At 57.7% G+C, this 14747-nt stretch overlaps 1 protein-coding gene across 19 annotated transcripts in view; it reads left to right on the top strand.

Moving 5' to 3' along the window:
- JAKMIP3 (Janus kinase and microtubule interacting protein 3) overlaps positions 1-13491 on the top strand; it is a 115625-nt gene extending 102134 nt beyond the window's left edge. For all 19 annotated transcript variants that reach the window (XM_086681207.1, XM_086681216.1, XM_086681218.1 and 16 more), the window contains one exon: positions 10978-13491. The gene's annotated coding sequence lies outside the window, so the exon portion shown is untranslated. The remainder of the gene's footprint in view (positions 1-10977) is intronic.
- The last annotated feature ends 1256 nt before the right edge of the window (positions 13492-14747 follow it).

Here is a 14747-nt window from a genome sequence, read left to right on the forward strand (position 1 = left end):
GCCTGCCTGGTCCCAGTCCTGCTCCCGGGACGCCCCGAGGGCTTACGTGAGCTCCAACCCAAGCATGCGCTTTGGGACCTGCAGTCCCTGGGGCTCGAGCCGCGGTTCACAGCTGGTGCGGAAGCCCTCAGGCTGAGCACATGGTGCTCAGGAAAGTGCTGAACACCCCGCCCTTGCCTTTGACTGCTTGGCGAGGACCGTGCACGATCACAGCCTTAAAGGTAGCCCGTAGTGAGGTGACGGTGAACGCGTGCATCACAGCGGCACACTCCCCTCTGGAAACATGCTGTCCAGGGTCCCCGGAAATGCCCCACCCACATCCTTCCCCGTAGTGTGTCCCCGGTGAGCCAGCCAGTGGCTCTGTGGCCTGCCCTACGGTGTTCGCGGCAGGGTGGATCTGCCAGGCTTTGGAAGGACGCTCGGTGTCCCCAGAGCTGCGCGCGGGTCCTACCGGTAGGGAGGGCAGACACAGCTGCCCTCAGTGACCTCCAGGGCCTGGGCGGAGCTCCGGGTGCTCACCGTGGGGCATCCTTAGCTCGGGGCTGGCCGGGGCTGGAGGCAGGGGACACACCACACAGCAGCCCCCTCGAGGGGGGACAGATGGCCCTAAAGGTGTGCAGACACAGAGCTCGGAGAGAAGCAGGCCTCCTCTCCGCCCCGTCGCCCAGCCTCCCGGCTGCCTGGGCATCAGGGAGGGAGTTCTGGAATGCTCGTCAAAGTGGGAAAATGTATGAGACGGGCCTCAGGCTGGGCTGTCACAGCAGGCAGGAACAATAGGTCTGACATCCTGATGTCCCGTGAGAGGTGGCCCCTGACGGCCGAGGCAGCCGGAGGGGCTGGGGCCACAGTGTCACCGTGAGTTTGCCCAGCCAAGTGACACGATGCCCACGCATCATGCATCCTGGGTGACATTAGCCTTTATCATCGGTGGACAACACCTCCCAGGCTCTGCACCAAAGACGTGTTGTTCGTGCCGGGTGAACGCACTGGGGAGAGGCACCTGAGACCGCAAGGGTGCTGTTTCTCCGGAAGCTTCTGGGCACGGACTTTGGCGGCGGTCAGCGGGCCTTGCCGCAGCCGTAGGATGTCGCGGTGCTGCCGCGGGCTTCCTGTGCCCCATTCCTGCTGTTTATTCCCGCTGTTCCCTTCTTTGTCCAGCGATCCGGGTCGGGATATTTATTCTGGGGGCTGCAGTCCAGCGCCATCACTGCTTATCTTCCGGTCGGGTTGTCCCGGCCACTGAGCGCTCGTCCAGGCAGCTCCTGTGTCCTGTTGATGCGCCCCGTGTGCTGCTTGAGCACATGCCTTACTTTCTGCACATGCCTCTGTTTATTTCTGCACCTACCCACCACCTGTCTACCGTCTATCATGTGTGAATGTATGTATGTATGTATATGTCTGTCTTGTCCGTTTGTCTATCTATCCATCCATCAATCCATCATCTATCTATCCATCATGCATCCATCCATCCATCCATCCGTGTGCTTATCTATCATCTGTCTGTCCATCCATCCATCCATCCGTCTGCCTATGTATGTATGTATGTATCCCTCCATCCATCTATTCATCTATCTGCTTATCTGTCCATCTATCGTCTATCTCTCCATCATCCATCCATCAGTCTGTCTATCGCTCATCTATTTATCTGTCATCAATCATCTATCACCTGTCTATTATAAAACCATGAGTTCATAAGGATACCTCCAGTTCTAGGTTAACACTTCAACATCCATCCGGCCTCCCCCCATCATCTGTGACTCCTTTCTTTGGCTCTGGCTGTATACACTCTGTGTGCTCACTGGCTCAGCCCCAGCGTACACACGGAGTAGCTGCAGAATTGCTAACCTGTACAGCCTGTGAGAAACGGGTTGACCGACGAGGGTGCCTTTGTGCACAGCTCCCTGTCTCTGTAGCTTGTACTATCCAGACAAAATAGCGTTTTCCCACATAACTTAGCCCTTTTCTTTCCCACCTCCTCCCCATAGGCCTGTGCCGTCCATTTGTCCGCGGTTAGTTCATGTGTCGCGGCTTGGGTTCCATTTGGGCTTCCCCACAGAGTGGTCTGTGTTTTATTTACACGCTGTAAAGGTCACCGTGCTGTACAGATCTCTGGGCTTGGGCACGCACGTGTGCCCGCCACAATCCGGTACGGGATATGCTGCCACCAACCTTCAAACTCCCTCTTGTGCTCTCTGCACTCACCCCCCCATCCCCACCCCCTCCACCTGTCACCCCCACCCCCACCCCTCAGCGTCGGACCTAAGAAAACTGCCTGATTCAAAATCACAAGCGTTTGCTCCCGTGTTTCCTTCTAGAATCTTGTGGCTCGGTGTCTGGCATCATACCCGGGACTGGTTCCAAGTCCGTTTTCACACACCGGGAAGGAACCGTCTGGGTCGAAGCACGAGTTTTGCCTGTGGTGTCCCACCCCCTGTTTCTCCCCTCCCCTCTTTTGGTCAAAATCCCTCTGCTTGTCTGGTCCCAGTCCTGCCCCGCGGTCAGCCCTGTCCTGGCTGGAGTGTCCTCCCCAGCTCCGAGTCACCTCACGCCAGGAGGCGGGGACAGTGTGCTGCTAGCTGCTGTCCCCGCACTGGCCGCAGCCCGCAGCCCGGTCCTCACTGGTTCCTGGGGCTGGGGGGCAGGCCTGACGTGCGTGACATTAGCTGTCAGCAGACCCGGATTTACAGCTGCCGGCGAGCAGCCTGGTGGCAGGTCCTTTATGCGCCGTGGCGTCCCCGGTGGCCCACGAAGGGTGATGGGGTCGTGCTGGAGAGGCTGCTTCTGTTCACAGCGAGCAGGAACCCTCGTGCGAAAATATCTGTAGTTTCTTCATTACAATTCAATGGAATTTTCTTCTTCGTTCATGTGTATTGTTTTATTAATAAATTTACCTTTTATGGAGCAAAAGGTAGGCTATTTTCCCTCGCAGAAGGTTCACCCAAACGCGAGCAACTAGCTTTTCGAGTATTTTCTTCCCAGGGGTGGAGGCTGGGTTCAGAGGAACGCTGTCCTCAGGCACCGCCTGTCCCGTCTTGGGGGCACCGAAGGGCCCTGCCCGGCACCTGCCTTGTTCCTGCAGGACCCCCGCCCCCGGGGGCAGCCAGCCCTCCAGGGGGCTTCCTCGGCCTGGGCTCCCACCCCAGGTGGTGATGAGGAGGGGTCAGAGGCTGCGGTCAGACGTGTGCCTGTCTGATGGCAGGCGACAAGCCCGTGCAGCCTTCCACTCACGTGAAGCCACGGTGTTCGTGCCACGTTTGTGTGCACAGGAGCCAGCTTGGAGGCTGCTGCCGGTGCACAGAGCTGCGTTAGTCCCGACACTGGCCCCTGCCACACTCTTGCCCCTGGTCCGGGAGTGGCCCGGTAGTCGTTCTGTTTGTCCTCTGACCTCTAACCACGGACCCCCGACGCATCGCCAGCCCCTTTCCCCCAAGGTAACTGCCATCTGGGACCGGGGGCAGCGTCCTTGTGCAGAGCTTTGTGGCAGACACGTGGGTTTCTGAAAGGTATGATTTTTGTTGTTCTGTAAGTCTTTGGAAAAGGAGGCATCACGTGTGCTTTTGGACGAACTCTTTACCCTTGCTATCCTTGTGCTAAGATTCACCCCCGCTGTGTTTTGTGTGCGACTACTGGTTGGTGCTGGGACCTCTTCCTGGCACCTGACGCACTTCTGGTGGATGCTTGGGCCTTCTTTTGTGAAGCCCGTCAGTGTGCTGACGCAGGAGCTGCCTCGGGTGTCGCCGGGCCATCCGAACGCAGCTCAGCCTCGGGGGGCACGCGGGACTCTCCTCCGGTCACGGCGTTCAGAGCACACTATTTGGCTCTTCGCCTAGAATTCTGTGTTTACCTTAGGGCCTAAGGTGTTCTCTAACTTCGCTAGATTTGCCCACAGCCTCAGGCAGAAATTGAATAGCTGGCTTGAAGCCAACGGTGTCCCCTCCCCCTTTTTATCGCTCTGTCGCCTCCTCCATTCTTTCCAGCCAGCAGCTCACGCCTGTGGCCAGCTGCCCGGTGATCCAAAAATGTCACCATCTCGGTGACAGCAGTGATGAATCTTCTCACTAGCGTGACCGTGAGGCCGTTAATAAGAGATGCCGCTATTAGAGAAGTCATAGTTAGAATCCCCTCCGGGGCTGTGAGAACGGCTGCCTGTGACCCCCATAAGAAGCAAAACCGAGCCCTGCTGGAGCACAGGCAGAAAGTCCTTGCGGTGCGTGAGTCCACGCACGTGCCTGTGCACTGAATGTGCGGTATGTGTGTGCATCTGTGCGTTTAGTAGTGTCTGTGTGTGTGCAGCCCTGTGCATTTGGGTGTGTGTCTGGATGTCTGTGCATTTGGGTGTGTGTGTGCACGTGTGTGCATTTGGGTGTGTGTCTGGATGTCTGCATTTGGGTGTGTGTGTGTGCACGTGTGTGCATTTGGGTGTGTGTTTGGATGTCTGCATTTGGGTGTGTGTGTGCACGTGTGTGCATTTGGGTGTGTGTCTGGATGTCTGTGCATTTGGGTGTGTGTGTGTGCACGTGTGTGCATTTGGGTGTGTGTTTGGATGTCTGTGCATTTGGGTGTGTGTGTGTGCACGTGTGTGCATTTGGGTGTGTGTCTGGATGTCTGTGCATTTGGGTGTGTGTGTGTACGTGTGTGCATTTGGGTGGGTGTGTGAATGTCTGCATTTGGGGGGTTGTGTGTGTGCACGTGTATGCATTTGGGTGTGTCTGGATGTCTGCATTTGGGGGTGTGTGTGCACGTGTGTGCATTTGGGTATGTCTGGATTCTGCATTTGGGTGTGTGTGTGTGCACGTGTGTACACTTGGGTGTGTCTGGATGTCTGCATTTGGAGGTGTGTGTGCACGTGTGTGCATTTGGGTGTGTGAATGTTTATGCATTTAGGTGTGTGTGTGTGTGAACGTGTGTGCATTTGGGTGTGTGGATGTCTGCATTTGGGTGTGTGTGCACGTGTGTGCATTTGGGTGTGTCTGGATGTCTGCATTTGTGTGTGTGTGTGCATGTGTGTGCATTTGGGTGTGTGTCTGGATGTCTGTGCATTTGGGTGTGTGGATGTCTGCATTTGCGTGTGTGTGTGCATGTGTGTGCATTGGTGTGTCTGGATGTCTGCATTTGCGTGTGTGTGTGCACGTGTGTGCATTTGGGTGTGTCTGGATGTCTGCATTTGCGTGTGTGTGCGCACGTGTGTGCATTTGGGTGTGTCTGGATGTCTGCATTTGGGTGTGTGTGCACGTGTGTGCATTTGGGTGTGTGTGTGTGCACGTGTGTGCATTTGGGTGTGTCTGGATATCTGCATTTGGGTGTGTGTGTGCACGTGTGTGCATTTGGGTGTGTGTCTGGATGTCTGCATTTGGGTGTGTGTGTGTGCACGTGTGTGCATTTGGGTGTGTCTGGATGTCTGCATTTGGGTGTGTGTGTGCACGTGTGTGCATTTGGGTGTGTCTGGATGTCTGTGCATTTGGGGTGTGTGTGTGCACGTGTGTGCATTTGGGTGTGTGGATGTCTGCCTTTGGGTGTGTGTGTGTGCACGTGTGTGCATTTGGGTGTGTGTCTGGATGTCTGCATTTGGGTGTGTGTGTGTGCATGTGTGTACATTTGGGTGTGTGTGTGTGCGCATGTCTGTGCATTTCAGGGGGTGTTGTCAGGCAGAGGCCTGGGACCCTGTACACCCACACCAAGCAGGGAGACTGGCCACATGGAGTGCATACAGTACGTGTGTGAGGGCAGGCAGCCTTCTCTCCAAGAGGGACGGGGAGGCACTGGCTTCTGAATGTCCTCTGGCCATTGCCGGAGGGCACGGCCCTGGTCCTGGTGACTTCTGGGCTGATGTGAACTGGGGGGTCCTGGGTGCTCAGGTGGTTGGAAGGCGGGGATATGCTCATTACCAGCCCTCACTGGTCCCTGCAGCATGAACACAGCATTGGAGGTGTCCTGCCCTGCCCCCGCCTCTGGAATTACCACCGTGTCCCCAGGGATGGCCCCTTACCGCAATGGTTCCCCGATAACCAGGCGTAGGGGCTTGTGGGGGGCTGCGGAGAGGACCATGGGCGTCATCTCTCCTGTGGCCAGCCGTGGTGAACGGGGGAAGCCTGGCACCTGGGGACTGGGTGCTTCGTCACCCTGCACCTGTGTCCCCGCTGTCCTGAGCCGCAGCCTTGTCTTCTCGTGTGCTAAGAGCTCAGTGGTGTGGGCTGCGGGGACACCACCCTCGGGTCAGTGAGGGCTCAGCCGGCCACAGCTGGTCGGCGCTCTGGGCTGAGGACCAGGACGCACAGCCCTGAAGCAGCCTGGCGTGGCCTTGTCTGCAACGGGCCTCGGGAGCCACGGACGCGCAGAGGCCACAGGGGCTTAGCGGGGCCGCGGGGTTCAGGCGGGAAGGCGGTGAGAGGCAGAGTGGGCTGTGGGGCTGCAGGGGCGCCTTCCCCATCAGGGTAAGGGCAGGTGGGGGATCCAGGGACCACAGTGCCCTGACGCTCGCCTCCCGAGCTAGCCGGGCCCCGCTGCCCTCGCTGCCTCCTCCGGCTCCTCCACGGACTGAATGGCCCTGGAATCTGCCCTTCTGACGAGTCCTGGGGATGCTGAGGCCACGGGCTGTGGGACCTGGGGGCCCGCTTTGAGACTGTTGAGTCCCCGATGGGGAGGAGCCTCCACAGGCACTGTTGCCCCCCCCCACCACCCAGGATTGGGGTCGTGAGTGGACCTCATATCTTGGCGCGGTGTTGTGCTTATTGTGGTGGCTCTGGGATTTCAATGTTCTCCGAGCCCCTTTCCAGCCGCACCAGCCACGTCCGTCTGTGTGGGGTTCTGGGGGAGCTGTGGCTGCCGTCAGGAAACTTGGCGACTGCTTCGGGGCCAGCAGGCTGGGTCCGGGCCCTGCTGCTGCCCTGAGTCATGTGGCCACAGCAGGTGAGGTGACCTGTGTTCACCTCGGCCTCCCTAAGCTATGGAAGGTTAGTCCGGAAATGCGTCGTTCTGGCCGGGTTCCCCGGAGAGACAGAGCCGGTAGAACATACGTGTCTCTATCCCGCCTGTCATAGAGAGGGGATTCTTGTAAGGAATTGGAGGCTGAGTTGTCCACAGACCCAGGAGGGCCGCCTGTGTGTCTGCAGCCCAAGGCCGAAGGTCCGAGAACCGGGAGAGCCGACGGTACAGATTCCTGTGCAGGACTGTGGCCGGGAAAAGGCCGACCTCCTAGCTCACGGTCGGGCGAGAGGTTTCCCTCTTCTTCAGCCTTGTTGTTCTATTCAGGCCTTCGACTGATTGGATGAGACCCACCTGCATTGGGGCCGGCGGTCTGCTTTCCTCTGCCTATCGCTTCAAATGCTAACCTCACCCGGGGGCACCCACACGGACCCACCCAGGATAATGTTGGCAAACGTCTGGGCCCCCCGAGGCCCATCAAGGTCACGCGTGACCTTCACCATAGCATTCAAGGGTCCTGGGGCACGTCCTCACCTGTGGCCTGCTGTGTGAAACGGCCGCTGCCTTTCTTACATGTTTACTAAGCAGCCCCGGAGTGAGAGCCGGAGGAGGGCCCGGAGCAGGGCGCGGTGTGGGTGTGGATGAATCCGGAGGGGAGGACCGGCCCAGCCCCCGTGTGGGCCCCGCGGGGCTGCGCTGTGGGGCCGGGGAGGGCGGGCAGGGCACCATCCGCAGGGCGAGTGGGATGGCCCTGCAGGACCCGGGAGCCCGGAAGCTTAGCTGGGTCTGGGTGAGGCCAGATGTTTCTTGATGTTTCCCCCAAACCAGAGCTTTGGGGAAGAAAGACCTTAGCCCCAAACAGTTTGGCCGATTTCTTTCTTTCTGGTTTGACAACGTTTGGCTACACTTTTCCAGACAAACAGAGCTTACGTGGAAAGGCAGTTTTTAGCCTATAAGCGGATGCTGTGTGTGTGCGTGTGCGCGCACGTGCGGGTCATCTGGGTCTGCGGCACAGGAAGTAGGGGCGGGTTTGCGTTTGGGGGCAGAGAGGGAGGATTGGGCCGCAGGGGGTTCTCCCGGCGGGTGGGGCTGAGTTTCCTGGTCTCGTGTGCGTTTCTGGAAACCCCAGTGAGGCGCGGGCCTGGGGCTTTCCCTCGGCGCCCACCATCTGCCGTTGGCTCCGAGCGCAGTGGGCTTCTCCGGCCCCAGTAAGCCGCCGTCTCCTTTGCCAAGAGCTTTCTGTTTCGCAACAGTCGAGATCCCGGTGAGAATTCCCGGCAAACACAGATGGCAGGAGCCTGTTCCTCGCGCTCTGTTTTGACATTAATCAGATGCTGTTTCCTGATCCCATTTGCATGTGTTCCCAGTGGGCGTCACCCGTGGGGGTCCCGCTTCTGCAGCCGTTAGCGAGGCTGACGCCTCGCGCCCGTTGGGCCGGTGCCCACGTGGAAATGCCCTGCCGCCCCCGGCGGGGTGATGGTCCAGCCTGTCACCCTCTTGTCCTCGCCCTCTTCTGTTCATTTTGGTACTTAGGAAGTGAAGGCTGTTTGTGACTCTGGCGGTCAGCTTACTCCTATATCTTGTCCCTGGGCTTCAGTGCAGCCCAGTATGAAAATTGTGTCATAGTCTCTCCCTTCGGAAGGAAGGGCGGGCTGTGATGCTTGGTGCCCACCCTTGTCAGGACATCACCTCATCACAGGGCAGTCGTGTGCCCCGCAGCCTCCACCCCCTGGGCTCTGAGCTGGTTGGGGTCTCACCCGCCCCACCGTGTGCCACGAGCCCCTCCGGTGTCCCACGTCTCTCCTGTCTCACCGTGCTAACCCATGTTACCATCAGCGTACTGGGCTCTTGTGATCGGTGGGGAGCCGCCCACGGCAGAAGTGTCCCCGACTTGCTCACTGCACAGTCCCCAGTGTGGCCCCAACATATACTCAGGCAGGGCCTGGCCCCAAGACGCACACAAACGAATGGCTGCCGCATGAACCACCAAGTAAGTGAGCAGATGTCTCATGGAGGCTGGGCACGGTGTCTGATTCGTCTTACGGCCTCACAGTCGACCTCGGTCCCCGGAAGTGGGAAGCAGTGTGTTCTGGGGGTCTCCAAGGATGCCCCTGTTCTCAGTCAGTCACTGGGGTTCTCGGGGCCCAGCACACAGTGGTGCCCTGGCTAAGGTTCATTTTGGCAACATAGTCAGGAAACGTGGCTGGATCTGGAGGGATCCATAAGCAGATTTCGTGGGCTCTCTGCCTCCTGTGGGGACCACACAGAGCACCCCCTTCCCCAGTGGTGAAGACGTGGCCATCCGTGTGCACTGTCCGTCTCCCCAGAGAAGTCCCTTTGACGCTCAGAGTTCAGGTGTTCTGTTGATGCTGCTCGTTTGGGGAGCCCACCCCTGCGCCGAAGTGTCAGGCCCTCAGAAGGAAACAGGTGTTTGCCATAAATCACATCATTTGTGCAAACGGTCAAGGCCACTCCACCAGCACAACCTTATGGCTCAGGGAGCGTCTCAAAAGCGGGCTCCCGGATGCCGGTCAAGGGCTGACCTCGCAAGCGGGCCCTCCTACCCACAGCAGTCTCGGCTCCTGCCACAGACGCACTGGAGGCTCTGGACCAGCACCGGGCCAGGGGTTTGGGGGGGCGAAGAGCCCATGGGGCCGTGAGACCAAGGTCACACCCAGCGGGTGATCTCACCCTCACCTGCCTCGTGTCTTTTGTGGCTTCAACCTGGATGAGCTCATGGGCTGGCTGTGAGGACAGTCCGGAAGTCAGGCCTGTGGTCAGAACAGGGAGGGATCAGGAACACCTTGTCCCCCAGAGGAGATGGGACTGGGAGGCAGAAGGCGCTTGGGAAGCCTGGAATCCGGAAGCAGAACCATGCCTCTGCGTGTGCGTGTGTGTGCCCACGCACGTGCGTGTGCCCCTGAGTGTGGGGGCAGAGTGTTGCAGTCACGGACGAGGACAGAAAGCCCCCCCACCCTTCTGGACACAGTGGCAGTGAACAGAGTGTGTTAGCAAAGTCAGGCAGGACTGGCTCCGGGAAGAGGGTCCCGCGACCACAGGCAACCAGATGCCATCGTCCTGTTCCTCCACTTTGGGGACTGACTTTTTAGGACTCTGCACGTCATTCTCAACAAGGTGTCTTCTGTGTTTGCAGGTGTGAGATGCATGCCACAGGCAGTTACCGGCATAGCTCAAGGGAAGCAGTGCTGTGGTTGGGGGGCGGACGCTGGTGGGCAGGTGGTCAGGGCCCCTGGCCCCGGTCAGCCTGGGGTGTGACCTGAGGGAGCCCCTCTAAGCTCAGAACTTCAGACTTCAGTCTGCAAGGTGAAAAGGCCAGGCTGGCCCTTTCACATCTCACATCCTAGAAACAGATGATTCGAGGGGAACCTACTTAGAAATGGATCCGGTTAACGTCACAAAGAACAGTGCTTCATTTCCACGGCCCTGAGATTCGCGCATAATGTGTGCCACGTGGGCAGGAAGTGTGTGTGATTCCCCCCGGCTTCCTTTGCCTCGTGCGTTGAGGGGAGGGGTCTTCCTACTAGAAGGTGAAAAACCGCAAACGCACAGAACCCTCTGCAGCCTCTCCTAGCCTGGGAACGTGCAGGTCCAGGGTCCCCCCCGCGGGTGTCCGCGCCCCTCACCACCTCTCACCCCATTGATGCCGGTGCTGCCCCTGCCCCGCGGCTGATGTGGGGCCCACTCTCCTTGTGCAGAGAGAAGACCTGTTCCAAACATAAAAACGTAAAAGGTAGTGAAGAAATGGAACCTAACAGAGGCCCGCTTTCTAAGTAACGAGAAGAAATGGAAATCGGGCGGAAGCGTGGGCATCTGCCCGGGGCGTTTCGAGGCAGGTCCGAGGCCACATCTGCACACGGCTTTGTGGGGCACCGGGACGCGTTTCTGCGGCTCCCGCACCAGCCGCTGGAGTCCCGACTGCGCAGTGCGGAGCCCGTGCCCCAGGCATCTCTCCGCCCCTTCCCACTGCCAGTGTAACCTCAGAGTGCCTCGGATGGCTCACGCTAGAATAAAGCTGTTGTTTTCCCTCTTTTCCAGGGAGGAAACAGCACGTTGATGAAGCTCCTTTGAAGCTTCCGTTCCTGCCTAGTGCTCTGGCCGCAGCCCAGGAACGTCTTCCAGCATTCGGAGCCAGCCCGACTCATGGGTGGAAGAGGCTCTTCCATCGACCCCACACCCTTGCTGGCCTGATGAGGTTGTCGCTCCCAGGGCTGAATTCGCAAGGTGTGTGTGTGTGTGCGCGCGTGCATGTGCGTGAGCCTCTGTGTGTGCGCACGTGCATGCTCAACAAGGAGACAAGATTTGGGCTCTTTTGAGGCACCTGGAAGTTTACGTGCTGCGTAGTGACACCTGCAGCCGGGTGAGAGTGCGGCAAACACCGCGTGAGAGAAAAGCAGACTGTGTTTCCGAGGAGCGGAAGGGAGGGGTGACTGTGTTGTCTGCAAGTGTCAGGTTCATCTCATATTTGCGTCGGAAGACGTGTCCAAGTCTGGCGCAGATGACTGGCACCAGGCAGGGCTTGAGTCCCTGGGAGAAATCGGGAGGAGGCTTACGGGATCAGACAGAGACGCTCTTCTCTAGTGGGTGCAGGGTTTCTGCTGGGCAGCGTACTATTAGTCAGACTTGTCCCGGGACACCCGTCCTTTCTGTTGTCATTAACTCACGGTTACTTATTCACTTGGACGAGATCCACGGTGAATCCGCTGCTTCTCTGGCTGAGCCTGATGTTGGGGTTTGAGGACCAAGTCTGAAAGCTTGTTTCATTCTCCATGACTAGTGTTGCCTCGTTCTAATGGCCGCATCCCCTGGATACATTTGATGTGCCCAGAACCGAATGGCAAACGGTAGTCTTGAGCTAATAAACGCCCCTGTGGAGCTACGGATGAACTCCCAGATTGGGGCTGGGTGGAGGGTGTGACGCAGGCGTCCAGAAACTCTGTAGCGGCAAGCCCTGGGGGCGCTGCCGCCTCTGGTGCGGCCCCGCCCGCCCCAGTGGGTCCTGCCCAGGGACGGCAGCTGTGCGGGATGGCCGTTCAGGATCTAGCCACGTGCAGTTGAGACCCAACTTCGCCCGTGTTTATTTGGATCATCCCGATTTTGCATTTGTCTGGAGCACTTCATATTCCCTCCGCACACGTGCCAGACGTTCTTAACCACGGCTTTGTAGTTTCAAAAAGGGCAAACTAGGCAGGACAGAGAAGCATGTAGATGCGTGCCAATGCCTATGAAGTTGTTTACAACGTAAAAGGATGTAGCGAAAATGGCCCCGTGAATGTTTTTAATAATATCCCGTGTACCGAACCACATTTGTATCCTTGCCGTGTTCCTGAAAGTCCCCATTGAGTCCCAATGTTAGTTCTCTTTAGACGTCATTGTTTTTATTCGTGTATCCTGGGCACCTTCTTTTCACCTGATTACGAAATCCAGCATTTCAGGACTGGGCTTTTGCCAACAACAGAAAACAGGCGGGGGGTGGGGGGAGGCAAAAGTGGATACGAGCATTTGTCCCTGCTTCCCGCTAGTCCAGTGAGCATCTGAAGAATTCAAGCGTTTTAAAATAATGTGCTCTTTCTAAATCCTAGAGGATACCTTTTATGCTAAACCAGTGGGCTGGATTGAATTTGCTGAAGGTATCTGTGCCCTGTTGTCGAAAACCTTCTCAAACAGGAGAATGGTGGGTGAATGCCACTCTCTCGTGGAACAAGGGGAGGGGTCAGAAGTTGCCAGAAATGTTTACTGTGCAACCAGGACATGGACGTGCTGACAGTATAACAGCATCAACGCAATCCCGCTGTGTACACAACACCCAGAACCGCACAGATGTTTTTGTTGGTCTGAACTGGAAATCCACGTGAATCGCAGCCCCCTGGCTGACACGGACGTGTGTGTGCACCTCATTTCCACGGTCTAGAGTCCTGCTGCTGAAGGACTGTGCTCTTCCTTAAAGTGCTCTGCCCCTGCAGAACCTGTAGCCTACAGGACACCCCGCGTGCCTTACACGGCTGTGCATACCACCCTGGTTGTCAGGAAGGAGGGTGTGCGGGAGTGGGTTTGGAGGCACTGTGACGTCCGTCTACATTTACCATCACCCCATCACTGAAACCTTAAGGTGGATTGTGTGTTTTAACACAGAAATGGATTTATATTTAGGCTCAGGAAAATCAAGTTGTAAATATATGTATCCAAATCATATATTTGTTTACTGTATTTTAAAAAGCTTTATTGTACATTTATGCAAAAATGAGTTCGGACTTGTTTGATCATGGCATTATGCCAGCCAGTATGTGTTCTCTTACTAACCACATTCTAAACACGATATTCTTCTGTTCAGTGCTAAACAGTATTCACAGGCCTAAAATAGGTGCCTATGGTGGTCAAGTACAAAATTTTACACTTATTTTTGTATTGTGATTCCTATGATGTATACCAGAGAATTTTTACTCATTTGTAAATTATTGTACAGTTTTAATAAAAAATGTTTTAAATCTTAGAATATCAAAGTTACCCTCTTCCCACGGCATTAAAGTTTGGGCATATTGGCAGTGCTAGCCACTTCTGTGTCCCGTGTCCGTTCTCTGAAGGCAGTGCCACGTTCCACGCCGGGAAGGGAGCCTGGCCCTCCTGCGCACGGAGGAGCCAGGCGTCTTACCTGCAGCCTTACCCTACCTCGTGGAGAATCACCTGGAAGACAGGCTCTGAAATCAGAGGTACCGGGCAGCACCGGGCTGAGGTCGGCCACCAGGGAGGCTTCTTCATGTAGCTGCTTATCAAGTGAGAACCAGAAGAGAAAATGTAAAAAGCTTAGGAAAGTAAGAGAATTTCTGCGAATGGATGAGACTTGGCAACAGGTTTCACTTGCAGATGGCTTCACACAGGTGAGTAGAGGCTGGTTTTATTAATCACCCTGGGGGTGGGGTGGTGGTGTGGAAGCCAGAGATGTGGCAGGGGTGGGACAGGTGCTGATCTGGCTCTGTGGAAATGCTCCTGCCACACCAGCACGAGTGTCCTCGAGGTGACTCTCATGTCCAAACGTACATCTTGAAATGCCGGCTGCGTTAGAACACAAAGGCTGGATGTCTTTTCCTGAAAAGTCACTCTCAGCAGGGCTTGGCAGAGTGACAGCATCGTCCTGTGACCCTGGGCGGGCTGAGTCCCTCCGCCTTGTCTTACCCCAAAGCCTTGAACTGGGGCTTAAGGGCGGTCAGGAGCAGCTCTCCTGGGGCGCATCGCCCCTCCCCGCCTTCCCCTCCGACCGTCCCCACTTGCCAGACGTTTCGGAGTCAGAGCCTCCGGCTGGGCGTAGGATCTACCACGGGGCTCGGAAATCTGGCTGGAGTGTCGACAGGCAGGGGTCTCTTCAGCGCGTGCCCCGCTGGGTGGGCGGGAGGTGGGAACTCTGGCTTCGCCCAGACGGAACGCGAGCCCTCGGGCCGGCTCGGCGCGTTCAGCACTCTCTGCGCGGACAGCGCCAGCCCCGCGCGCGGGCTCGGGGTCGGTTTGGGGTCGGTTTGGGGGCGGGGGCGGGGGGAGCCGGGCCGGTCGGCCGGGTCACGCGCCGCGCGCACACCCGCCGCAGGAGGCTCCGGGACCCGCGACCCCTCGCCCGCTCCCTCCATGGCCGCACGCCGGCCGCAGGAGCCCGCGGAGCCTCTGCCCGCGGGCCCGGGGACGCTGAGCTCAGGCAGCCCGCGGGCCCGGCCCAGGCTCGGCGGCGTTTTCCGCTGCGTGGAGGACGCCTTTGAGAACAAGACGCTGCAGCTGGACGCGTCGGGCGGTGGCCGTCGGAGCCCTCGGGCTGGAGAGCCGTA

This window comes from Puma concolor, chromosome D2, assembly GCF_028749965.1.
Source record: "Puma concolor isolate L17-30 chromosome D2, mPumCon1.1.hap2, whole genome shotgun sequence".
NCBI classification, from domain to species: Eukaryota; Metazoa; Chordata; class Mammalia; order Carnivora; family Felidae; genus Puma; species Puma concolor.